Source organism: Halichoerus grypus, chromosome X, assembly GCF_964656455.1.
Source record: "Halichoerus grypus chromosome X, mHalGry1.hap1.1, whole genome shotgun sequence".
In the NCBI taxonomy this organism is placed as follows: Eukaryota; Metazoa; Chordata; class Mammalia; order Carnivora; family Phocidae; genus Halichoerus; species Halichoerus grypus.
In genome coordinates, this window is record NC_135727.1 from 93,300,544 (window position 1) to 93,327,340 (window position 26,797).

General features: G+C 39.0%; 1 long non-coding RNA gene across 1 annotated transcript; it reads right to left on the reverse strand.

Moving 5' to 3' along the window:
- Positions 1 to 1,596: 1,596 nt before the first annotated feature.
- LOC144380503 (uncharacterized) lies at positions 1,597 to 26,797 on the reverse strand. Its single transcript, XR_013444686.1, has 3 exons — positions 26,750 to 26,797; positions 16,928 to 16,999; positions 1,597 to 1,701 (listed from the first exon to the last, which is right to left on the reverse strand). It is a non-coding gene; the product is annotated as an uncharacterized LOC144380503 (long non-coding RNA).

Sequence of the window (26,797 nt, forward strand, 5' to 3'; positions counted from 1 at the left end):
ACAAAATAAATCAACTTTCTGCAGAGAATTATAAGTATGCTCAGTGAAATGAAGGTAAACATATATGCTCTGAATGGCAAGATGGAGGTTCTTAGCAAAGAAATAGAAACTGCAAAAAAAAAAAAAAAATCAAATTTAAATTTTAAAACTGAAAATAAAAGAGCTGAGGTTTTTAAATTCCTGGATGGACTAAACAGCAAAATGGAGATGACAGAGGAAATAGCCAACTTGAAGATAGATCAAAAAATATTATCCAATATGAAGAACAGAGAGAAAGAAGATTTTTAAAAAATGAAGAAAGCCTCAGGGTCTATGGAACAATATCAAAAGATCTAACAGCTGTATCATTGGAGTGCCGGAAGGAGAGGTGAAGGAGGCTGGTGAAGAAAAAAATACATGTTAAAAAAAATAACAGCATACAACTTCCCAAATATGGTTTTTACAATTTCTTAATTATACAAATAATCTTACAAATTCAAGAAGCTCTGTAAATGCCAAACAGAAGAAACCAAAGAAAACTACACCCAGACACATAGTCAAACTGCTGCAACCAAAGATGAGGGAAAAACGTTGAAAGCAGCTACAGAAAAACAACATGTTACATACAGGATAACAACGACTCAAATGACTTAACAGATTTCATATCAGAAAACAGGTAAGACAGTGGAATGACAGCTCTGAAGTGCTAAAAGAAAAGAACTGACAACTCCAAATTCTATATCCAGGAATATCATTCAGGAATGAAGGCTGAATGAATACATTCTTACAGGAAGGAAAACTAAAAAGGATTCATCACTAGCAGACTTCTTCTAAAATAAAAACTAAAGGCAGGGCGCCTGGGTGGCTCCTTCAGTTAAGCAGCAGACTCTTGATTTTGGCTCAGGTCATGATCTCAGTGTCTTGGGATTAAGCCTTACATGGGGCTCTGCGCTGAGCGTGGAGCCTGCTTGAGATTCTCTCTCTCCCTCTCCCTCTGCGCCTCTCCCTTCCTCCCTCCCCCCTCCCTGCCTTGCCATTTTGTATGTGTGCTCTCTCTTAAAAAAAATCTTTATAAAAAATAAAGTAAAAAATAAAATAAATTCTAAAGGCAGTTCCTCAGTCTGAACAGAAATGATACTAGGAGAAAATGGAACTTCATGAATGAAGAAGGAGTAGCAAAATTGGTAAATACCTGCGTAAATATAATAGATTATTTTTCTCCTCTTAAGTGCTTTGTAAAGCTATGACTGCTGAAAGCAGAAATTATAATGTCCGTGAGTGTCAAGTGTATGTAGATGGAATACATATGACAACAAAAGCATAAAGGTCAAGGGGAAAGTAAAGGGACATATGTGGTTGTAAGGCTTCTACATTTTAGTTGAAGTGGTAAAATATTGGGAAATTAAACAAACAAACAAAACTTCTAAAAAGCTTACTGGTCAAATGAGAAGTCACAAGGAAATTTAAAAATATTTTGTATTAAGTGAAATGAAAACATAACCTGTCAAACTCACGGGATACAGCTTAGATGGAAATTTAGAGTATGAATTGCTTATATTAAAAAAGGAGAAAGGATGGGGCACCTGGGAGGCTCAGTTGATTAAGTGTCTGCCTTCGGCTCAGGTCTTGATCCTGGGATCGAGCCCCGCATCAGGCTCCCTGCTCAGCAGGGAGTCTGCTTCTCCCTCTCCTGCTCCCCCTGTGTGTGACATCTCTCTCTGTCTGTCAAATAAATAAATAAGATCTTTAAAAAAAAAGGAGAAAGTTCTCAAATAATCGACTCCAATCAAATGGCTAGGAAATATGAGGGTCCTGTAAATAAAGGGAGAGAAAGAAGTGGATGTTGGAGAGGCAATGAATATCTGCAGGTTTGAACGGTTCACTATATCCCTAAACGTAGCAATCTTGGTCATTCTTTTTTTTTTTTTTTAATTTTAAAGGTTAAAAAAACCCACAAACACTCAAGCATGAAAAATAAATTACTAACTAAGGAACGAAAAGCAAGCTGAGTGTAGAGTTCTTTTTCTGCAGTACAAAATGCAGGAAGACAACAGCTCAATACCTAATAAATTTAAGGGAAAAGGAACACAACCCACTTATTTCATATCATGCATAGTTGTCATATATGTATGTGTAGACAACTGAAAATCAACTTACATATTCAAAGGCTCAAAAAATACATTCATTATATATGCACATATATATACATATATATTTTGAAAAACTTACTTGAAAATTAACTCCATCAATTGGGAGATTTAAAAGAAAATTGAGAGATAAAGAAAATAAACAGCTCAAAAGTAGGTAAATTCTATTACAAAAGGACTAGCAGGGAACATCAAATCTATTAAACCAAAAATTAATGTAAATGATTCTTGTGAATTTGGTTGTGAAACTGCCTGTAATTGTCAAGAACCTTTCTTAAAAGAAAAAAGATATAATATAAAAACACTACTTGAATAGTAATAATACAGGTAGAAGACTCCAGACCTGGAATTAATTGGATCAAAGATGAAGAAAGGAAATGCCTTTTTAAAGAGTTTCTTGTCTTTAAATAGAGAGGATTGTTTAAAATGGCATTCTTTCTTGACTCAATTAGAGAAATATAGATTTTCCAAATCTTTTGAAAAAATTAAGGTAAAAAAGAAATTAAAATACCACCTACTGTTTTTCATCTGATCTGAGGTAGGAAACATCTTCTTTTATGTGCCACCAAGATAGAAAAAAGGCTGCCAATTAAACTAGTGTATCATCAATTATAAGATGAATTTTAATTCTAGAAGTATTAGAATGTAAAAAATATGTATCTTAGAATTTATAAAATATATTGTTTGCCAAACTCCTGTAGAGAATAAAGCAAGGAAACAGGTTTATATAACAACAGAAAAATGAATAAAATAAAATAAAATAAAATAACCATAAGAAAAAAATAAAGAGCAAACTCAGTAGGTATAACAACAAATATTTATGATTTAAGCACTTTATTAAAAAAAAACAAAGAGGGCGCCTGGGTGGCTCAGTTGGTTAAGCAACTGCCTTCGGCTCAGGTCATGATCCTGGAGTCCCGGGATCGAGTCCCGCATCGGGCTCCGTGCTCGGCAGGGAGTCTGCTTCTCCCTCTGACCCTCCACCCTCTCATGCTCTCTCTCTCTCATTCTCTCTCTCTCAAATAAATAAATAAAAATCTTAAAAAAAAAAAAAAAAAAAAAACAAAGACTCTCCCTCTGCCTGCATCTCCCCCTGCCTGTGCTCTCTCTCTGTCAAATAAATAAATAAAATCTTTAAAAACAAAAAACAAAACAACAAAGACTCATACTGGAATAAAATATGTGGCGGTTTATTTTTTTAAGATTTATTTATTTATTTGAGAGGAAGAGAAAGCGAGAGAGATCACAAAGGAAGAGGGTGAAGCAAACTGGCCACTGAGCAGAGAGCTCAATGCGGAGCTTGATCCAAGACCCCGGGATCATGACCTGAGCCGAAGGCAGATGCCTAACTGACTGAGCCACCCAGGTGTCCCTCATATGCTGCTTATAAGAGACAAGCCTAAAACAAAAATTATAAAAAGTTTAAAACTTAAAAAAAAAAGCAAAGAAATCAACCAGGTGAAGCCAAAAAAAAATTAAGTAGGATAAATATGTGATTTAAGATGAAGGTATAGTAGTCATAAATATTTATGTTAAATAACATTATATTTAAAAGTACAAAACAAAAACTCTTAAAAAATACAAGGATAAAATGACAAGATAAAATAATACTGGGAGACTTTAGCCAACCTTTCTTATATTTAGACCCAAAAAAATCCTGAGGATGTAGAGCATCTGTATATATAAGGAATGATTAATTTAATAGGTGTATACTACATAAACTGCAAAAGAAAATACACCTTTACCAATGTCCATGGAAATATTTAAAAATTGATTATATATTAAACCATGACATAAGCCTCAATAAATTTTAAAAAGTAGAGATTGTGTAGGTTACATTCCTAACCTCAACACAATAAAGTTTAAAAGGAATGACATTTAAAACAAACAAACAAAAATTCTTAACTTCTTAGAAATATGAAACTACTCTCCTCAATAATTCTTGGGAATTATTGGAAATGGGAAATCAAACATTATTTATCAACTGCTTAGAAAATAATGAGAGCTAGTCAAATAAATCAGAAGAAGCTAAACAAGCAAAATCAAGCAAAGAACATGGGCAAGCAATTTACTGAAGCTAATATTAGAGGCTAATACTGCGGAAAACAGTATGGAGTTTCCTCAAAACATTAAAAATAGAACTACCGTATGATCCAGTAATTCCACTACTGGGTATTTACCCAAAGAATATGAGAAGACTAATTCAAAAATACATGCACCCTGGGGCGCCTGGGTGGCTCAGTCGTTAAGCGTCTGCCTTCGGCTCAGGTCATGATCCCAGGTTCCTGGGATCGAGCCCCGCATCGGGCTCCCTGCTCCACGGGAAGCCCGCTTCTCCCTCTCCCACTCCCCCTGCTTGTGTTCCCTCTCTCGCTGTGTCTCTCTGTCAAATAAATAAATAAATAAATAATCTTAAAAAAAAAAAAATACATGCACCCTTATGTTTATTGCAGCATTATTTACAATAGCCAAATTATGGAAGCAACCCAAGTATCCGTCAGTAGATAAACGGAAAGAGAAGACATGGTATATATATATTGCATTATATATATATATGTATATATATATTTTATATCTATATCTAAATTTTATATCTATAATATAATATTATAGACATTTTATATTTTATAATATATCTATTTTATATCTATAATATAATATACTATATATTTATATTATATATAATGGAATATTATTCAGCCATAAAAAGAATGAAATCTTGCCATTTGCAACAACATGGATGGATCTAAAGAATATAATCCTAAGCAAAATAAGCCAATCAGAGAAAGACAAATACCATATGACTTTACTCATATGTGGAATTTAAGAAACAAAACAAATGAGCAAAAGGAACCAAAAAAAAAAAAGGGGGGGCTGGAGAGGCAAACCAAGAAACAGACTCAATTATAGAGAACAAACTGATGGTTACCAGAGGTGGGTGGGGGATGGATGAAATAGGTGATGGGGATTAAGGAGGGCACTTCTTGTGATGAGCACTGGGTGATGTATGGAACTGTTGAATCACTATATTGTACACCAGAAACTAATATAATACTGTATGTTAACTACACTGGAATTAAAATAAAATTAAAAAGATAAAATAAAAAATAAGAAAGCCTCTACAACCAATTGAAAAAAATATTAGTGGCTAATAAATGAAATTACCCTAATCTCACTAATAATGAAAGAAGTGTACATCCATGTAAAATAATAATATATGTCTTTACATATCAATTTTGCAAAAATTAGAAAAGCAGGATCCCCTTTGGTGCTGGACAGGATATTGGAAATCATAGCCCTGGAGGTAATGTGAACTGGTAAAATATCATGAGGGGGCAATTGGCAATTAATATACATCTATGACATATTAAAATGGAAATCAATTTACAGAACCATATGTATAATATGATACTTATGTGTAAATCACATATGTTTGTATATATGTCTAATGTGTGTAAATATAAATGCACACATACACATACATTTGTAAATGCATAGAAATGGATCGGGAAGGATATATACCCAATCATTAACAGTGTTTATCTCTGGATGAGGAAAGGGGTATTACAGAAGAAATAGAAAAAAAGTGAATGTCACTTTTCTCTTCCATATATGTGCATGTGTTTGCATTTTTATAATGAACATATTGTCATTTAGGGAAAAAATTAAATTATTACAATCAATACGCAAGTCAAAAAAAAATTTACAGGCTGATTCCAACATTCAGAGACACACTTAGAGCTTTAATTGTCTTATTGTTAAGCAAAAACAGGATAAAAATGAACTGAACTAAAATTTAACACAAGTAGTCTCAAACATCATAAGCAAATAAGAAATCAAGTTATCCAAGAGAAAAAAATTAAGATTAAAAAAACAGAAATGAGAATTAGAATGAAGAAAACAGAATTGCTAAGTAAATCAAAGATAATCCAATTAGGTAGACAAACTTCTTGCTGGTTTTATCAGGGGAAAAGAAAACTGCAAATGCAAAAACATACTATTAAATAAGGATGAAAATATAAAAACCGACATACCAGAGGGAAAAATAAACCAGCAGATCTTATAGTAATTGATAAAATATTAATGCACTTTATTTATTCATATGTTGCACTACATATAGCTTTTCATCTGCAGTTTGTCAAGGTTCTTGTGCTCAGATCAGTCATTTTTATGTTTCTTAATACTTTTAAAACTTTGACTACATATATGCTTTTTTTAAGCATAAAATTATTTGATTAAATAAATGCTCAGAAATGCATGGTATTCTTATCAAAACGTGTCTGCACAAATGGATTTTTCAGTTACTCCTTCTAAGCTTAATTTCTAATAAAATAAAAATAAGTGCTCTGAAGGGCTGGCATCTCTTAGGAGGAGTCTCAACCTTCCTGGCACTTCCAAAGTCATGTTTATAAACTAGTAAGCCCACCAGATGCTTGCCGGTTTAGCAACTAGAGCTGTCATGCAAAAAACACATCCACCTGTTTGTTGGGTAAAACCATTTGTATAAAGAGGTTCCAGAAGAGTGGCATCAGCATCAAGGTAGCGTAAGATAGCCCTCCTGGATATCCCCTTTTTCAGTCATTAATTCGGCATCCATCCATGAACAGAAGTGCCTCTGGGATTTGCAGGATCCAGCACAATATGCCAAGGGGCCCAGAAGGAGTCTTGCCCATCTGTAAATCTGGCAATAAGCACACAGACCTTGATATGGGCTGCAAAACCAGCAGGAGCTGACGAACCTGCCCCAATCTATCTCAGCCACAGTCAGGAAAAACCTGGAGCATAGTGACTTGGGCAGAAACCCAAGAAGGGAGAACACGTGTGGAAGTCCAGCCTTCCCAACGGAAGATTCCAGAATGCTGTTGGAGTGTGTGTGTGTGTGTGTGTGTGTGTGTGTGTGTGTTAATTTGAGAGAGAGAGAGAGAGCATGAGCAAGCAGGGCAGAGGGAGAGGGAAAGAGGATCTTTTTTTTTTTTTAAGATTTTATTTATTTGACAGAGAGACACAGCAAGAGAGGGAACACAAGCAGGGGGAGTGGGAGAGGGAGAGGCAGGCTTCCCAGTGAGCAGGGAGCCCAATGCCGGGCTCGATCCCAGGACCGTGGGATCATGACCCAAGCCGAAGGCAGATGCCTAACGACTGGGCCACCCAGGCGCCCCGGGAAAGAGGATCTTAAGCAGACTCCATGCTGAGGGCAGAGCCCAAGTGGGGCTGGATCTCAGAACCCTGAGATCACGACCTGAGCTGAAACCAAGTGTTGGACGCTTAACTGACTGAGCTACTCAGGTGCCCCTAGGCAATGTGTATTCTTATCAACAAGGAGGCCAATGAGCACAAGGATTCCCAGAAATAACTGAGGAGACATGGAAGTGTAGAAAGGCAGGGTGGAGATGTGTCTTGCACTTCAGTAGGTAGAAACTACAAACCAAGGAAAGTGAAGTATTATTGTGATCGTATTTGCACTCACAAACAAATTAGGTCTAAGGATATTAAAGTTACTTAGCATAAATGAAAACCAAGAAATTATAAAAGAAATGATTGATAGAAAGGATTACATAAAAATTAAATACTTTTCTGTGCCAGGAAAACGACAAGTGGAAAAATATTTTGCAGCATCAATGAAAAAACAGAATATCCTTTGTATATAAAGAGCTTTTATGAATCAATGAGAAAAAGACAAACATCCACATATAGAAATTAGTAAAAAATATAAATAAATAATGTAAAAAAAAAGAAAACAGCACAAAGTGCCAAAAGCATATGAAAGAATATTCAATCTCCATGAAAATCAGAGAAATGTAAATAGAAGCAACGATGGCTTTTGACTTGCAGTTTCTCAAACACATTTAAAATGGCTTTTTAGGGGCACCTAGGTGGCTCAGTCAGTTAAGTGTCTTACTCTTGGTCTCGGCTCAGGTCATTATCTCAGGATCATGAGATAGAGCCCTGGGTCAGGCTCTGGGCTCAGCACAGAGTCTGCTTCTCTCCCTGTCCCTCTGCCCCTTTCCCCCACTTGTGTGCTCTCTCTCTTTCTCAAATAAATAAATAAATAAATCTTTAAAAAAATAAAATAGCTTTTTATTGAAGCATACAAAAGAACACATATGTAAAGTGCGTAGCTAGCTGAATTTTCACAAACTGAACTTGTCCCTACAACCAGCACCCAGATAAAGAAACAGAACATTACCTGCATCCTGGAAGCACCCTCATTCTCCCTTCCAGTCACAACCTCCTACCCCACCCAATGGTAACCACTACCCTGCCTTCTAACAGCATACGTTTGTCCATTTTTATCTTGCATATGTACTCTTCTATCTGGCTTCTTTTGCTCAGATTATGCTTGTGAGACTAACCTATGTTATTGTATGTAGTCATAGACCATTCTCACTGCTGTGTGAAGTAATCCATTGTAGATGCACTAAAATTTATCCGTTCTACTATCAAAGGTCATTGTGTAGTTTCCGGTTTGAAACTCTTAGGAATAGTGCTCTCTTGACTATTTTAGCACATGTCTTTTGGTGATCCTAAGTACACATTTTTTGTTGGATATATACCTAGGAATAAAATTGCTGGGTCATAGGATGTGCATTTTTCCAGGTTTAGTAGATACTGTCAAATAGTTTCCCAAAATGTTTGCACCAATTTACACTTCTAGGGGCAATGTATGAGAGTTCCAATTGTTCCACATCCTCACCAACACTTGGTATTGTCATTTGTATTATAGCCACTCTGGTGGGTATGTAACATTATCTTATTTTGATTTTTCTTTGCATGTCCTTAAATATAATGAAGCTGAGCACCACATTTTCCTATGTTTATTGTTCTTAGATATACTTATTTGTGGGGTATCTGTTCAAATCTTTGGCCCATTTTTCTCTTAGATTGTGTCTTTTTCTTATTGATTAGTAGGAGTTCTTTATATATTGTGGATATCAGTCCATTTTCAGATATGTGTATTATGAATATTATCTCCGAGTCTTTGGGTTGCCTTTTCCCTCTGTTTTGATGAACGAAAGTCCTCAATTTTAATATATTCTTTGAAAATATTTGTTTTATGGTCAATATTTGAACAATACTTAGCAACAATTGAACAATAACAATTTATTTAAATAATACAGGGTAACAAACATGTTCTTCTATGTTTTCCTGTAAAAGCTTTATGGTTTTATTATTGGCAAAGACTTTTAAAATAAAACACTCAATGAAGGCAACTTCTGGAAAAATGGACATATCATATTACAAATTTTTTAAATGTCATATTTTCCTGTTGCCTTAACATCCCCATGAACAGGCTGTGAACACCCCTCCCTGGTGACCACATACACCAGTATAATAAAGCTGGTTCCTGCAACAAGTTCCCACTCCAGCCCTCTCCTGACGGGGATTTAGTGACATTCAAACTACTGGGTTGAGCCTGTGTGGTCCCTGTGTGGCATAGCATGCCTCCCTCTCTAGGATCTGAGAGCATAATAAATCCTTCAATTTCATATGCCTTTCCAAATGTAATTTCCACAGCCATGTTAGACTGATCCCTAAAGACCCCACAAGGGAGACTTACTGCCTCATTCACAAACCACTCACATAATGCTAATGGCCATGTAGATTGTTTCAAACTTTCCAAAGGGTAATTTGGGAAACTTAACAAATTTTTTTAAGTTATTTATTTTTGACTTAATTTTTTTTGATGTTTGATCTAATTATTCATCAATCAGGAACTCAGTCTAAGAAAATAATGAGGGTGACAAAAAGGGTTTATATACAAAAATGTTCAGTATTATATTTTTGAATAATAGCAGAAAATAAATAAAACTACAAACAGTCTAATTTACCTTCCAGTGAGAAATGATTAAATGAACTTGGGATTAGTCACAATCTGGAACACTGTTCGCTATTTCAGAATAATCAAGAACTTTGTATGTATTAACAAAGTAGATCATGAAAACATAGTGATGAGTAAAAGAAAAAAGCAAGTTGCAAGATGATACACATATGATAAGATGTATAAAGTAAAAACACATATCCAAGTTACAAAAAATTTAGTGTTTTGATAATAAAGAAAAATATTCATAAATTGATTACATCAAAAGACATCATGGAGTGAACATTTCAAGATGCAGAATAGAATACATTTGCAACTCATATAAACTGATAAATGACTAGTATTTGGAAGACATAAAGAACTTGTACGAATCAATAGGAAAAGACAGGCAACCCAATATAAAAAAATGGGCAAAAGAAACATTTAAAGAAGAGTTAATGCCTATTCTTCTCAAACTATTTCAAAACAAAGAAGAGGGAGGGAAGCTTCCAAATTCATTCTATGAGGCCCGCACTACCCCAATAGCAAAACCAGATGAAAACCCTACAAAAAAAGAGAACTACAGGCCAATATCTCTGGTGAACATAGATGCAAAAATCCTCAACATAATATTAGCAAACTGAATTCAGCAATGCATTAAAAAAATCATTCGCCACAATCCAGTGGGTTTTATTCCTGGGTTGCAAGGATGGTTCAATATTCCCAAATCAGCAAGGATGGCTCAATATTCGCAAATCAATCAATATGATACATCACATCAACAAGATAAAGGATAAAAAGTATATGATAGTTTCAGTAGATGCAGAAAAAGCATTTGACAGAGTTCAACACCCATTCATGATAAAAACCCTCAACAAAGCAGGTTTAGAGGGAACATACCTCAACAGAATAAAAGCCATATTTGAAAAACCCACAGCCAACATCATCCTCAATGGTGAAAAACTGAGAGCTTTTCCTCTACAGTCAGGAACAAAACAAGGATGCCCACTCTCACCACTTTTACTCAGCACAGTACTGGAAGTCCTAGCCACAGCATTCAGACAACAAAAAGAAATAAAAGGCATCCAAATCAGTAAAGAAGTATAACTTTCACTATTTGCAGATCACATGATACTCTATATAGAAAACCCTAAAGACTCCACAAAAAAAAAAAAAAACTACTAGAACTGAATGAATTCAGTAAGGTCACAGGATATAAAATCAATATATAGAAATCTATTGAATTTCTGTACACCAATAATGACATAGCAGAAAGTGAAATTAAGAAAACAATTGCATTTACAATTTCACCAAAAATAACAAAATACCTAGGAATAAACTCAATCAAAAAGGTGAAAGACGCATGCTCTGAAAACTACAAAACATTGATGAAAGAAATCAAAGACAACACACACACAGGAATGGAAATATATTCCATGCTCATGGATTGGAAGAACAAATATTGTTAAAATGTCCATACTACCCAAAGCAATCTACAGATTTAAGGCAATCCCTATCAAAACACCAACAGCATTTTCCACAGAACTACAACAAATAATCTTAAAATTTGTATGGAACCACAAAAGACCCCAAATAGCCAAGCAATCTTGAAAAAGAAGAATAAAACTGGAGGTATCACAATTCCAGATTTTAAGTTATATTACAAAGCTATAGTAATCAAAACACTATGGTACTGGAACAAAAATAGATCAATGGAACAAGAATAGAAAGCCCAGAAATAAACCCATGATTATATGGTCAATTAATTTTTGACAAAGGAGGCAAAAATATGCAATGAGAAAAAGACAGTCTCTTCCACAAATGGTGTTGGGAAAAATGGAGAGCAATATGCAAAAGAATGAAACTGGACCACTTTCTTATGCCATACCCAAAAATAAACTCAAAATGGATTAAAGACCTAAATGTGAGACCTGAAACCATAAAAATCCTGGAAGAGAACACAAGCGTAGTAACTTCTTTGACATCAGCCATAGCAACTTCTTTCAAGATAGGCAAGGGAAATGAAAGCAAAAATGAACTACTGGGACTTCATCAAAATAAAAAGCTTCTGCACAGCGAAGGAAATCAGCAAAGCTAAAAAACAAGCTACTGAATGGGAGAAGATATTTGCAAATGACATATCTGATAAAGGGTAGTATCCAAAATATAGAAAAGAACTTAAAAAACTCAACACCCAAAAAACAAATAATAATCCAATTTAAAAAAGAGCAGAAGACATGAACAAACATTTCTGCAAAGAAGACATCCAGATGGCCAACAGACACATGAAAGATGCTCAGCATCACTTATCATGGAAATACAAATCAAAACCACGATGAAATACCACCTCACACGTGTCAGAATGGCTAAAATCAAAACACAAGAAACAAGTGTTGGCGAGGATGCAGAGAAAGGGGAACCCTCATACACTGTCGGTGGGAATGCAAAAGGGTGCAGCCACTCTGGAAAACAGTATGGAGGTTCCTCAGAAAATTAAAAATAGAACTACCATAGGATCCGGTAATGCCAGTACTGGTTATTTACCCAAAGAATATGAAAACACTAATTCAAAGGGATACATGCACCCGATGTTCATAGCAGTATTATTTACAGTAGCCAAATTATGGAAGCAGCCTAAGTGTCCATCGACAGATGAATGGATAGAGAAGAGGTGGTATATATATACGATGGAATCTTACACAGCCATCAAAAAGAATGAAATCTTGCCATTTGCAATGACGTGGATGGGTCTCGAGGGTATGATGCTAAGTGAAATGAGTCAGTCAGAGAAAGACAAGTACCATATGATTTCACTCACATGTGGAATTTAAGAAACAAAACAAAGGACCAAAGAAAAAAAAACAAAGAGACACGAACAACAACAACAAAAAACCACTCTTAACTATAGAAAAAAACAGATGGTTACCAGAGAGGAGGTGGGTGGGGGGTGTGTGAAGTAGGTGAGGGGGACCAAGAATACACTTCTCACGGTGAGCCCTGAGTAATGTATAGAATTGTTGACTCACTATATTGTACCCCTGAAATGAATATAACACTATATATTAACTATACTGGAAAAGCACTCACTCAATCAATCATTTTTAAATGGGCAAAAACTTACTATTTTACCATTTATACTATTTACTACCATAAATACTATTTACCATTTATAATAGCCATATGAAATTGTGCTCAGCCTCATTAATAATCAGTCAAATGTAAAGTCACATAAACCACCACTACACAGCCAGCAGGTTGGTAAAACTCAAAAAATATGGCAATGCCAAGTGTTGGAGAGGATGTAGGAACAGCTAAGTGAACTTCTCCCACACTGGGTGTGGGAGTGTACATTGGCACAGACATCTTGAAAATCACTTTGGCATTACTTAATACAGCTGGAGATAGGCATATACAATGACCAAGTGACGCCACTAGATTGATAACCTAGAGAAACCCATGCACGCACATGTGTACAAAGACATGCTTTTTGTAAGCTCATGCCAATGTTGTTTGTAATTGTCCCAAGCTGGAAACAATCCAAATGTCCATTAGCAGTAGAAAGGATAAACAGTGGTGATGTAGTCATGCAATGGGATATTACACCATGACGAAAACGAGCAAAGTTTAGCTGCAAGCAAAAACACAGGTTAATCTCACAAACATAATGTTTAGCGAGAGAATCGAGGCACAGAAGAATATATTATGCATGGCATAAGTCTATCTCCATGAAGTTAAAAAGCAGGGAAAAAATCACCATAATAGGTAAGGATAAACACCTAACTGATAAAATCACTAATTTTTAAAAAAACAAGAAAGTGATTATCATAAAATTCAGGACAGTCATCAGAGAGAGGATGTGATCAGTGAGGAACCCATAGGAAGTTAGGGGTGCTGGATTGGGTAACAGCTGTGTTAACTTTTAATTCATCATATTGGATATTTACATTCCATAACTTTTCTTTGAGTTTATATCACAATAAAAAGTTTTAAGAGTACACACACACACACACACACACACACACACGAAATCCCAATTGTGATATAAATGAATTAAATTTACTTTAAGGATGCAAAGCACACTTATAATAGTAGTGGCCTCTGGCGAGGGAAGGAGGTAGAGGGGGGCCAGGGTTTGGGGAAGGGGACTTGACTTTATCTATAATGTTTTTCATTTAAAAAGTATGTAATTTAAAAAAAAGTGTATCAGTCATGTATACTTGTGCAATTAAAGGTAAATGTTGATGGAAGCGTGAAAACAAAAATAAAAACAAATGGTATGTTTTATTCTAAAGTTGTAAAATCATATAAAATCCTTTGTACACACAACATACCAAACCACATGTCCATGTGGAGGAAAACAAATTGAAATATTAACTTTGTTTCTCTGGGTCATGGGATTGTGGATGAACTTTTCTCTTCTTTGTGTTTTCCTCTATTTGCTAAATATGTTACTATATTTATTATAACATTTAAGTTAGAAAAAATTACAAGAATCAATAAGAAAAATATAACCCCCCCCCCAAGAAAATGAGCAAAGGCAAAAAAAAAGAGGTATTTCAGAAAAGAATAAATTCAAATAATCCATCAAGATGTGAAAAAAATATCTACTCCATAAGTGGAAATTTGAATTAAAATAAAAATGTCATTTTTAACCTAGACTGGCGAAGATCGCAAATATTGAGAATGATGGGGCTCAGGGCAGGTTGCCTCAATATATGCCAAAGTGGTATATTAATTATTCTGAACGAAAGCCACCTGAAAAACAGCCAGTGGAAACAGGACACTCTGACCCTCTTTTCTGTCCCCTGAAAGCAGGAAATAAATGTCCCACGTGAAGGGTGCCCTCCCTGCCCCAGGAGGTAGAGAGACATCCTTATCGCCAGAGATAGAGAATTCAGGGCCGAAAAGGCTATGTAAACAAATTCCGCTTCATTTTTTTCACTAATTAGGACCCAGACCTAAGTTTCTTTGTCTTGTCAGTTCTTCACAAATTTATCACCTCTTTATCTAAAAGGTATATAAACAGCCTGCTTTGGTCACTTCTTAGGTCCCATATCTATGAAACCTTCTTACATAGGAAATCTTTTTTTTTTCCTCCTGTTAATCTGTCTTGTGTCAGTTTAATTATTAGACCAGCCAAAAGAACCAAGAGGGCTTGGAGGAAAATTTTCCTGACAAGAACATCCAGTGTTGCCTAGGGTGTGGGAACGATTTCATCTGCTTCTTGGTAGAGGTCCAAATGGAAGCAGCCTTTTGGGACATTGTATGGCAATATGCAGTAAGAGTCTTGAAAGCACCTGCCTTTGGCCCAGTAATTCCATTTCTAGAAAATCATCCTAAAAAGATAGGAGGATGGGTTAGCCCGGTGATGGGTATTAAAGAGGGCACGTTCTGCATGGAGCACTGGGTGTTATACGCAAACAATGAATCATGGAACACTACATCAAAAACTAATGATGTAATGTACGGTGATTAACATAACAACAAACCAATTAAAATATATATATGTAAACAGAGAGAATAGGTTGGTAATGCAGTCTTTCCTCTAGCATCTGTGACCAACATGCATTTATTATTGGCAGTTGAGAAAAGATTGCTCAGTTGATCAACTTTAGCTTTACAACTCATTATTGGTAAAGTTTTAGGATTGTTGTTAAAATGGGACAACATTTATTAAGTTTCTATTGCACATGAGCTTTACGATTTCAAGGCATTTTAAGTTTTCTTGTGAGTGACTCTTTCTAAATATTCTTTGATTTGACATCTGCCACTAACCAGATGGTCATCAATGTCCTTGGTGTGTTGTGGACTACTTATGTGACACTAAATAGTGACACTGATAGTCTCTTAGGATTTTTAGACTGTCTTCTATAGGACTTTTAGACTGTCTTTATCAGTGTCAGTGTTCAGTGTTACATAAGCAAGAAATTGAAATTTTGTTGCAATGTGTTCCTCTGATTCACTTATTATTAATTGGATATCAAATTATTAAAAAATCTATTATTTCTATTATAAATGTACTTGTCTTAATGATATACTGTTTTGGTATAATCTAAACTTTTTTGTTATTAAAATTCTCTATTCAATATTGAAAAAGAAAAGATAGTCAAAGATGTACAAAACGGCTGACTTTCAAGAATGGTCTTAGCAATATGAGTCAATACCAAATACTTGAGAACAGTATAAATGTACAAATAGAAGACGGGTAAAAAGAAAAACACACACATACACGCACACAGGCTATGCCATATTATGCTATTTAAGTTAGAAATCATTTTCACAAACAGTTAATAATATGGGAAAATCCTAAAGCTATCATATTAAGTAAACAGAGCAGGACATGCAGAAATACCCCCAATTCAATTCCAGTTTTGAAAAAAATTAAGAGAGCGTGTGTATGAGCGAAGGGACTATGTCTATAAACCCATGAGAAATCAACACTTTTCTTGTTTGTTTGTTTCCAACACATGTTTTTAAATGTTTAAAAACTTTCTAACAGAACTGGCAATGATGCCATGGCCTGATGATTTCTTTTGTAAAAATTACCTCTGACATTTTAACTACTTTCATGCCTCTCTCCAGCCAACTCCGTAATTCACTCTGATCTCACTCGGAGCCTCTTCCTTGCTCTGTAAATCTGGTGCTGGCTTTTAGCCAAGGGCAATAAAACCTGACCTGACCCGATCTGAGAGTTCAGTCAGTGGTAACAAAAGGAATTTATATCTTTGCTCTGCTATATGCTCCCTTTTCCTTCCTACCACAATCCTCCTATTGTCGAACTGCTGTCCCCATTATCAAATTGTGTGGACCATCAGGGGCTAGTGGGCCAACTGTTAAGGTATCTCTTGATCTTAACGTGCCATGCCAGTTAGCAGGAGCATATTATGAAAAACATATATAGAGAGTAAATAATAACTTCATAGAAATGAAATGTCAGACTTCATAAATATTAGAAGAAGCATACTTCGGGTGGGTCAGCAGACTTCTGCATGTCATTACTCACTTTTCTCCCATGGGGCCCCAGAGCTGAGTTAATCAAGTAGAGGTCAGAAACAGGTCACCCGACACCGAAGGCCTGTGAATAGTGGTTGAAAATGCGAAATAATAAACACCTCAGGGTATCTCTCTTATTTTGCATACCAGGAAATCTAAAGACAAAATTCATCCCCTATTTTCAGCACTGACGCTTGACCGTGTTTAATCTTACATCGATTTGGATTCACCAAACATCACTCGTTCATAAGTATTTATTGAGTGCCCACTGGTGCCAGACTGTTCTAGGCAACTTGGTCTATCATCGAACAAGAGACAGAAATCTCTGCCCTCATAGGGCCTACGTTTGAGCAAAGGAGACTATAAACATGCTACCAACAGGCTATAAACAAAAACCAGAGTAAATAAACGATAGAGTTTGTAGACTGTGGTTAGTGCTGGGGAGAAATAGAGGAAGGTAAAGGGGATTTAGAAGAGTAGAGGGTAGGGCGCAGTTGGCAAGAAGTAGAAGTTAAGACTTATCGGGAAGGTGACTATGGGATATGCAGATCCCCCTTTGAGGAAGGAGTTGTTGCCTCGGCTTCTGGAAATGCGGACAACCCCTTCAGGGATTGCCTCCTCTGCAGAACGCTACCTCTCCCAAGGTCAGTCCAGATCAAATAGGGAAACACAAGGGACGGGCCATTTTAGCCCAATGGAGGACAATTCTGACAAGCCATTTTAGCTCCAGAGCTCACTCTGGGACCAGTTGAGGCTGTCTTCAGACCTGTGTCACAGATCAGCTTCTCCCTCTGGCCATTCCCGCTTCCTTCCCCTCCCTTTCACCCCTGTTGATACCAAGAGCACCACCTAATAAGCATCCTGCATGCCAAACATCATCTCAGAGTCTGCTTCCTATAGAATCCAACGCACAGCACTGGCATATGAGCCAATGCTTGAAGGAAATGAAAGAGTGGAGTGAGCCATACATATATCTGGTGGAGGGACATTCCAGACAAAGAGCACAGCCAGTGCAAAGGCCCTGAGGCAGGGTCATGTGTGGCATCGTCAACAAACAGTAAGAAGGCCGGTGAGGCTGGAATGGAGTGAGTTCAAAGGAATTAGGAGGAAATAAGGTCTTTGGCTTTTACTCAACATGAGGTGGACAATCATAGGAGGGTTTTGACCAGAGGTATGACATGATCTGACTTACACTTTATTTTTTGAGAGAGAGAGGTTGGGGGAGAGGGAGAGAAAGAATCTTAAGCAGGCTCCACACCCAGCAGGGAGCCTGATGTGCAGCTCTATCTTCGACCCTGAGATCATGACCTGATCATGAGCCAAAATCAAGAGTCGGACGTTTAACCGACTGAGCCACCCAGGCGCCCAAGAGAAGGAATTTTTAAATTTCTTTTTTTTTCTTCCTATATCTTTCTCAAAAGATACATCCATCGAAATAGGGATCTTTTCAGGAAAACTTACTCCCATGAAAAACCTTTTCAAACCAAGGTGTCAACAAGACTTAGGGGGCAGGGGAATTCATTTAAAAAAATGATAGCCCTTGGGCGCCTGGGTGGCTCAGTCAGTTAAGCGTCTGCCTTCGGCTCAGGTCATGATCCCAGGGTCCTGGGATTGAGCCCCACATCGGGCTCCCTGCTCAGCAGGGAGCCTGCTTCTCCCTCTCCCTCTGCCCCCTTCCCCTGCTTGTGCTCTCTCACTCTCCCTCTCTCTGTCAGATAAATAAATAAAATCTAAAAAAAAAAATGATAGCCCTCATTTCCTTTCCCTTGAGAAGTTGATGATAAATGAGTCTTCTGTTATGCTCATTTGTCAGCCTCTTTGGTGCCCGGGGAAGCTCTTCGGGGCTAACATGGACAGACAGCGATGAAGTTCATAAACGTGTGCCTCTCGGAGCTCAGCTCTGTAAAGCAGACCCAGTTCCTTCCATTCTAAAGCCATCAACACAGGCCAGCCAGCGAGTGAGCCTCAACCAAACCATGATAGAAATAAAAGCCATAATTAACACTCTGTCCAGCTTACTCCCAGGCATTGAGCTACATGTATTAGAGAAAACTCCATTGCCACACTGCACAGCATACACACCACGTACACGTCCTTACCAAAACCCTATACCGATTGAAATCTTTCCCAAATTTAAAAGCCCAGTTCAAACGCCTCCTCTTCTGAGAAGCCTGCCCTAACCCTCCCCTTCATCATGTTTTCATAGCATGTTGTACATCTGTTACATACGGATATTATGTACACATTGTCTTCCTTCAACAAGGGATGCTGTGGGGGCGCCTGGCTGGCTCAGTCGGTAGAGCACGTGGCTCTTGATCTCAGGGTCGTGAGTTCAAGCCCCACGTTGGGTGTAGAGACTGCTTAAATAAATAAACTTAAAAAACAAACAAGGGATGCTGTATTTTTCAGTATCCCCCATTTGTCCATAGGCGAGATAAACATACATCTCAGTTTGCTCATACATCTGTCTTCCCAGGATAAACGTTAACGATAATCCCTTCGGCTTTCAAAATATATCCTGGTTTGGATGATAAAGCAAATGGGCCACCCTATTGAATGGTCACACTACCATCCAAATGGTAGAATCTGAGCCTCAGTCATCCCCCCACGCAGCGCCCACAGTGCCTAGGCACAAGGCCAGGCATGTAGCAGATGATCAATACCCACGCAATGACAAGTTGTGGAACTAAGCATTTCTTTTTTTTTTTTTACAGACTATTATTTAATGAATACAATTTGTAATAGCAAAAAACTATAGAGAAAAATCTAACCAAATATAACCAGAATATCCACCAACAAACTTTGAAACCTTTGATACTTTCACATAATTGAGTATATATGTATATGCATATTGTAAATGTGTGTTTATGTTTACATTAACTTCTACTTTTTTTTTTTATTATGTTATGTTAATCACCATACATTACATCATTAGTTTTTGATGTAGTGTTCCATGATTCATTGTTTGCGTATAACACCCAGTGCTCCATTCAGTACTTGCCCTCTTTAATACCCATCACCAGGCTAACCCATCCTCCCACCCCCCTCCCCTCTAGAACCCTCAGTTTGTTTCTCAGAGTCCATAGTCTCTCATGGTTCGTCTCCCCCTCCGATTCCCCCTCTTCATTTTTCCCTTCCTGCTATCTTCTTCTTTTTGTATTAACATATAATGTATTATTTTTTTCAGAGGTACAGGTCTGTGATTCAACAGTCTTACACAATTCACAGTGCTCACCATAGCACATACCATCCCCAATGTCTATCACCCAGCCACCCCATCCCTCCCACCCCCCACCACTCCAGCAACCCTCAGTTTGTTTCCTGAGATTAAGAATTCCTCATAAGTGAGATCATATGATACATGTCTTTCTCTGATTGACTTATTTCGCTCAGCATAATACCCTCCAGTTCCATCCACGTCGTTGCAAATGGCAAGATTTCATTCCTTTTGATGGCTGCATAATATTCCATTGTATCTATTAAGAATTGCGTGTGATCTCTCCCTGCTGAGTAGCGGAAACCTGTCTTAGCATAAAAGCAGGGGAGATCTCAGAGCCTGAGCAGGGCAGAACTGCCCCGGTCCCATCTCCCCATTCATCAGCCCGTGGATGTGTCACAGACCACATGGAACAAAGATACTCTGAGACCCCTGATACACCTCCATTATTCAACTGGAAAATGGGTTCCCTCTGGCAGCGGAAGGAATCCTTGGACCAGGAATCAAGAGCCAAGGACTCTAGTCTCACCTGGCCCTGATAAGGTCTTTTTTTTTTTTTTAAGATTTTATTTATTTATTTGTCAGAGAGGGACAGAAAGAGACAGAGAGAGAGCACAAGCAGGGGGAGCGGCAGGCAGAGGGGGAAGCAGATTCCCCACTGAGCAGGGAGCCCGATGTGGGGCTCAATCCCAGGACCCCAGGATCATGACCTGAGCCAAAGGCAGACACTCAACCGACTGAGTCACCCAGGCATCCCCCTGAGAAGAAGTTCTTATCCTGGTTCTAGACTACATCATTTTACATTCACAGGGAACCACAGGCAAGACATTGCTTCTCAGCACCTTGACCAGAAGATGGGGAGGCTAGGCCTGTCCTAGCTCGCACCATCAGGGCTGACCCAGACACAATTTTAAATGAATACAGACCACATCAGCATCTATTTCCTGCTCTTAGCCTTCCGGGCCAAGACCCCGTGGACAAGGCTGGAATGATTGAAGCACCATTTCAAGAGGCCTGAAATTCTTTGAAACTGTTCTAATACAAATGCTCTGTCGAGGGCGACCACCACCCCTCCCCCCAGAAGACCTAACTCTTTTAGTGCCTGGCACAATTCCTTATTACGGAGGTTCTCCAACTTGAATAAGCATGAGATCACTTGTTGGGCTTGTTAAAACACAATTAAAATGCAGTCTCTGATTCCCCAGGTCTGGAGTGGGGCCCGAGAATGTACATTTCTAACGAGTCCCCAAGTGATGCTGAGACAGCTGGTCCAGGGACCACACTTGGAGAACCACTACTTTATTACACTGTAGCCCATCAAAAGCAACCATTAGGTGGAAAACAAAGGCATTTCTTTTATTTTATTAAAATGAAAACAAACACAGATACTCCAAATAAAAGAGCTGGAGAAACAGGCTTTTATTTCAGACTTTGTCTGGTTCCATCTCCTGGTTCCTTTCTCACTCGTCCTCTTGGTGGGGACCTGTGTTCACTGGTTACATTGCTTTCCAGCTGGGAAAGGATGTCTTTCTTCAGAGGAGTCTTGTTTTCTCCCTCCCTCAGCTCTTGTGTGTTAATCCTAGGTCTCATTAGTCCCTGGAATGCATCCCAGTTCAGCATCAGCTGCAAATTTAATTAATGTCCCAGGTAACCCTTCTACACAGCACAGGAGAAGATGCTAATTAAAGCAGAGGCAAACCTAATCCCCCTATTCCTCCTTTCGTACCTCCTGTTGCTAGTATCCTAGCAGTCCTTAGCAGATTTCAGCTCCAATCCGATGTGAATTCCATTTGTAGAAGATGCAATTTTTTTTATTCTTTACATCAGCTGGACATGTGTGGTTTGATAGACTCTGATTTGAAGTGAGGGTTTCCACCCTGGCTTAACCCCGAGTTATATGAGCTGATTATTCTCCACTGTTTACTTAAGCTACTCAAGAAGCTCCCAACTTTGGAACAAGCCAGCCACAGAAACCTGGCCCCCATACTACTTGTGTTCAGCATCAAAACCTCCAGAGCCCCAAAATCACCTAAAAGCTCTTCTAGGAAATTACCAGGTTCAGAAACAGAGGTAGAGCCAAAGCCGTGCAATGCAGGGTTATATTCAGAGCTCTGCTCCAGGGAGAAGTGACCCCAGAGGCCCCATGGGCTCTTCCCCATGGGATTCCTATTGACACACAAAGTATCCTGCCTACTTCCACCCCAGCCACCTCTATATCAAGGCTACCAAAATCAAACTCACTTTCACACAGTTGACCATTTCCTCTTGTTCAAATTCATTCGGGTTAACAATAACCTTTTTTTTTTTTTTTTTTGAGAGGGAGGGAGAGAGAGAGAGAGAGAGAGAGAGAGCACAAGCAGGGGGAGTGGGAGAGGGAGAAGCAGACTCCCCACTGAGCAGGGAGCCCGATGCGGGGCTCGATCCCAGGACCCTAGGATCATGACCCGAACCGAAGGCAGATGCCTAACCGACGGAGCCACCCAGGTGCCCAGCAATAACCTTCTTTTAAGACTCACATAGAGCAGTGTTCTCAACCCTGGCTGAGCATTAGAATCACCTGGGGAGCTTTACAAATCCTGAAGCACAGGCCACGCTCCGCGCCAATGAAATCATAATCTCTTTGAATGGAACCCAAACCTCAGTATTGTTTTTAAGCTTCTCAGGTGACTCCAATGTGCAGCCAAGGTTGAGAATTACTGTATTCGAGTGAATTCACCCAACTTTATTAATCCCCTAACCTCCACTCTGAGGTGTTGCCCTTCGCTGAGAGATTGGAAGATTTAATTGGCAAGGAGGACAATTTCTTTATAAGGAGCACTCTCATGGGGAAGGGTGAGATGACTGGGAACACATGCTGGGTTGGAAAAAAAGGGAAGGGAATTAGGAGGTGTCAGGGGTTGCAGGAAAGATATTAAGGTTGTTCCAGGCCAATATTTGTAATGCCTGGGGCCATCTCCGGACCCAGGAAAATGAGTGGCACCTTATACTGCCTTTAAAAAAAAAAAAAAAGATTTTATTTATTTATTTGAGAGAGAGAGAAAGTGAGAGAGAGAGGGACAAGCAGACTCCCCCCTGAGCAGGGAGCCCGATGCGGGGCTCGATCCCAGGACCCCGGGATCATGACCTGAGCCAAAGGCAGACGTTTAACCAGCTGAGCCACCCAGGCGCCCCTCATACTGCCTTTTGCTCCTGTTCCCTGTGGCCCTCTGCTCAGGCTCAGATTTTCTGTTTTTACTTTGGTGCCATAGCTTGGTCAACAATAGGACTAATGGCGAGCTCACGGCCACATTGTTTCTGCGGACAATAAGAGTGTCCCAACCACACCCTTACCCGCATCTAGGTTTGCTAAAGGGACTGTTTTCTTCCCTTCTATCTGCCAAAGCCGGTGGAGCCCGGAGCTCATGAAGGCCAACCTGAGCATTTGATCCTTGGGTAGGCCAGTCACCCCTCAGCCTCCCCCTTTTGCTCTGGTCACTGCTCTCATGAGTGGTGACTGTTGTTCACAAAGAGAACTGAAGAAGGAAATGGAGCTGAAAAAGCACATGTAGAGGCCAGCTGAAACAACATCCCAAGTGCAGGCCCCTGGCCAATCCGTCATGTCAACTTCAAAGACAAAGCGAACTTATTCATTCATTCATTCAGCTGTGTCTTTTCTGCTCAAAAATAACTTCCTTCCAGCTCATTTCCCTTAGGAACATCCTACCAACAGCAGGACTTGAAATAATTGCCTTTAAGGTAGCACTAACATTCCTTCCTTTGGGTTACTGTTATGGGTTGAATCGTGTCCCCCCAGAATTCCTATGTCGAAGCCCTAACCCCCCAGTACCTCAGAATGTGACCTTATTTGGACATAGGGTTGTTGAAGAGGTCATTAGGTAAGATGAAGTCAGGCTGGAGTTGGGTGGGCCCCTAATCCAAAATGCCTGGTATCCTTATAAAAAGGGAGACATTTGGAGACAGATGCAAACAGGGAGAACACCATGTGAAGATGAAGGCAGAGATTGGGGTGATGCTTCTATAATCCGAGGGATCCCGAAGACTGCAGGAAAACCAGCTAAGAGAGAAACCTGGAACAGAATCCCCCTCCCAGCCCTCAGAAGGCACCAACCCTGCCAACACTCAGACTTCCAACCTCCAGATCGGTGACACAGTACATTTGCACTGTGGTTCCTTGTTATGGTAGCCCTAGCAAACTAATCCAGTGTTTGGCATTCCCAAATAACCCAACGAGCTTTGTCTTACGGGCTTGCCATTGGTCAGAACATCCTGATTGTTCTTCTGAAGAGCACTTTCTTTTATTCAGAGCACTTCCATGGATTTTTACTTAATTACCTGTTCATGGTGTGTCTTTCCTCACTTCTCAATAAGCTCCCTGAGAAGTAGTGTTGCCCAGCAATTGGGAGCTCAGCCTCAGAAGCCAGACTGGGTGGAGGACCAGCCCAACAGTAGCTCTGTGACCCTGCGGGGGCGGGGTGGGGGAGGTTATTTAATCTCTCTGTGCCTCAGTTTCCTCATTTGTAAAGTGGGGGTAATAGCACTTTCCATGTAAGTTTTTGGTGAGAATCAAGTAAATTAATATGTGTAAAGCATTTATAAGAGTATTTGGCTCATAAACATATGGAAAGAGCCGAGATGTCCATCAATAGATGAAAGGATAAAGAAGACATGGTATATATTATATACAATGGAATATTACTCAGCCATCAGAAAGAATGAAACTTGCCATTTGCAACAACATGCATGGAGCTAGAGAGTATTATGCTTATCGAAATAAGTCAGACACAGAAAGACAGACACAGAAAGACAAATACCATATGATTTCCCTCATATGTGGAATTTAAGAAACCAAACAGGTGAACATACGGGAAGGGAGGGAAAAATAAGACAGAATCAGAAAGGGAGACAAACCATAAGAGACTCAAGTCTAGGAAACAAACTGAAGGTTGCTGGAGGGATGGGGTAACTGGATGATGGGCATTAAGGAGGGCACATGATGGAATGAGCACTGGGTGTTATGTGCAACTCATGAATCACTAAACTCTACCTCTGAAACTCATAATATACTATATGTTAATTGATTTTAAATGAAAAATAAAATGATTAAGATCCTAGTTAAGAAATTTTTTTAAAAAATTTTGGCACATAATAAGCTCTATGCAAATGTTTTTTTAAAGATTTTATTTATTTATTTGATATATATAGAGAGAAAACCTGAGCAGGGGGAGGAGCAGAGGGAGAGAAAGAGGGAGAAGTAGGTTTCCTGCTGAGTAGCGAGCCCGACACGGGGCTCAATCCCAGGACCCTGGGATCACGACCTGAGCCAAAGGCAGATGCTTAACCTACTGAGCCACCCAGGCGCCCTGTGCACTATGCAAATGTTAACAACCACTACTGAGAGCAGAGGCATCGCCAATTTTATTCAACCTAATGTCGTTTACAGTGCTTGGCACATAGTAAGTGCTAGGTAAATGTTTGTAGGGGGTACTGCACGCATGACTCCAACAGATTAGTACTTTCTTCCACTAAGGTCTCTAACTAGAAAGTCCACTATGGCCTTCCCATCAGCCAGAGGCTCTGAAAATACTGATTCCTTTCATCAACATGTGTCAAGAGTGATTCCAGGGACACATATCAGAACCTCCGCCTCTCAGAACCCTCGACCTACAGTATGCACCATTCAGCCTTGCAAAGGATCTCTTACTCACTTATCCTTGAAGACTAACAATGTAGGTTGAGCAAGTAGGAAAGACCATGAATTCATATTTATAGGTCCTCTTAATTTGGGAGGGGCTAGAAAAGGTTTTTTTGTAAGCTACTTCAGTTTTTCAAATATTTGCAGTTTTGACAGCTGTCTTTTAGAGATTTCCATTGCTACTCAAATTTTTATTCAAACCAACCTAAATGTGCTTGAATATTTTTCTTCCAAAATTCCTAGCTGGGGTATCCTTCAATTAATTATTTCCCAGCGGAAGGGGTGGTATATAGGTAACTTGATTAGCGGGTAAAAACGTACAGCTTATCTAGTAAGAGGGGAAAAAAATTAAAAGACAAAGAAAACCATCTAGTTTCATCAAATCTGCCTATGTCCTTTTTTCCGGGAGCAAGCTGTGCAGAACCAGGCTGGAGCACCCCCAGGCAGTGCACTTGTGAGGAGAGAAGCCTTGTTCAGAGATCTAACTGGAAAAGCCTACTTCAGAGCAAACTGCTGGTTGGAGCTAAATTTATGATGGATTAAAGGTGCTCACCAGACCTTCCCTCCCTCCCAAACACAGAATCATACATAACCACAGACTGATAAAGAAAGCATTTACACACACACACACACACACACACAAGTGTGCGTGCGCAGGAGTGCAAACGGCCATTTCGACACCCAGCCAAAAACAGATGGGGTGGATGATTGCAAAAATAGCTCTTTCTGAAGAAACTGATATTAAAATGGAAGTCATAATGAATGACCACTGAATTTTGTAAACCCTGGTGTTCGGGATGCTCTCCACACGCTGGGCATTAATTCCTGCCCAAACCACCTCCCGAATCTCCCCCTTCTCAAGCTAATATGTCAGCAAGACCCTGGGCTGCTAAGGCAAGCCCCTTGAGGAACCCAGAACTTACCCAGAGGACTGCGCCATTGGCTCAGCTATGAGGTGCCAAGGGCTGGAA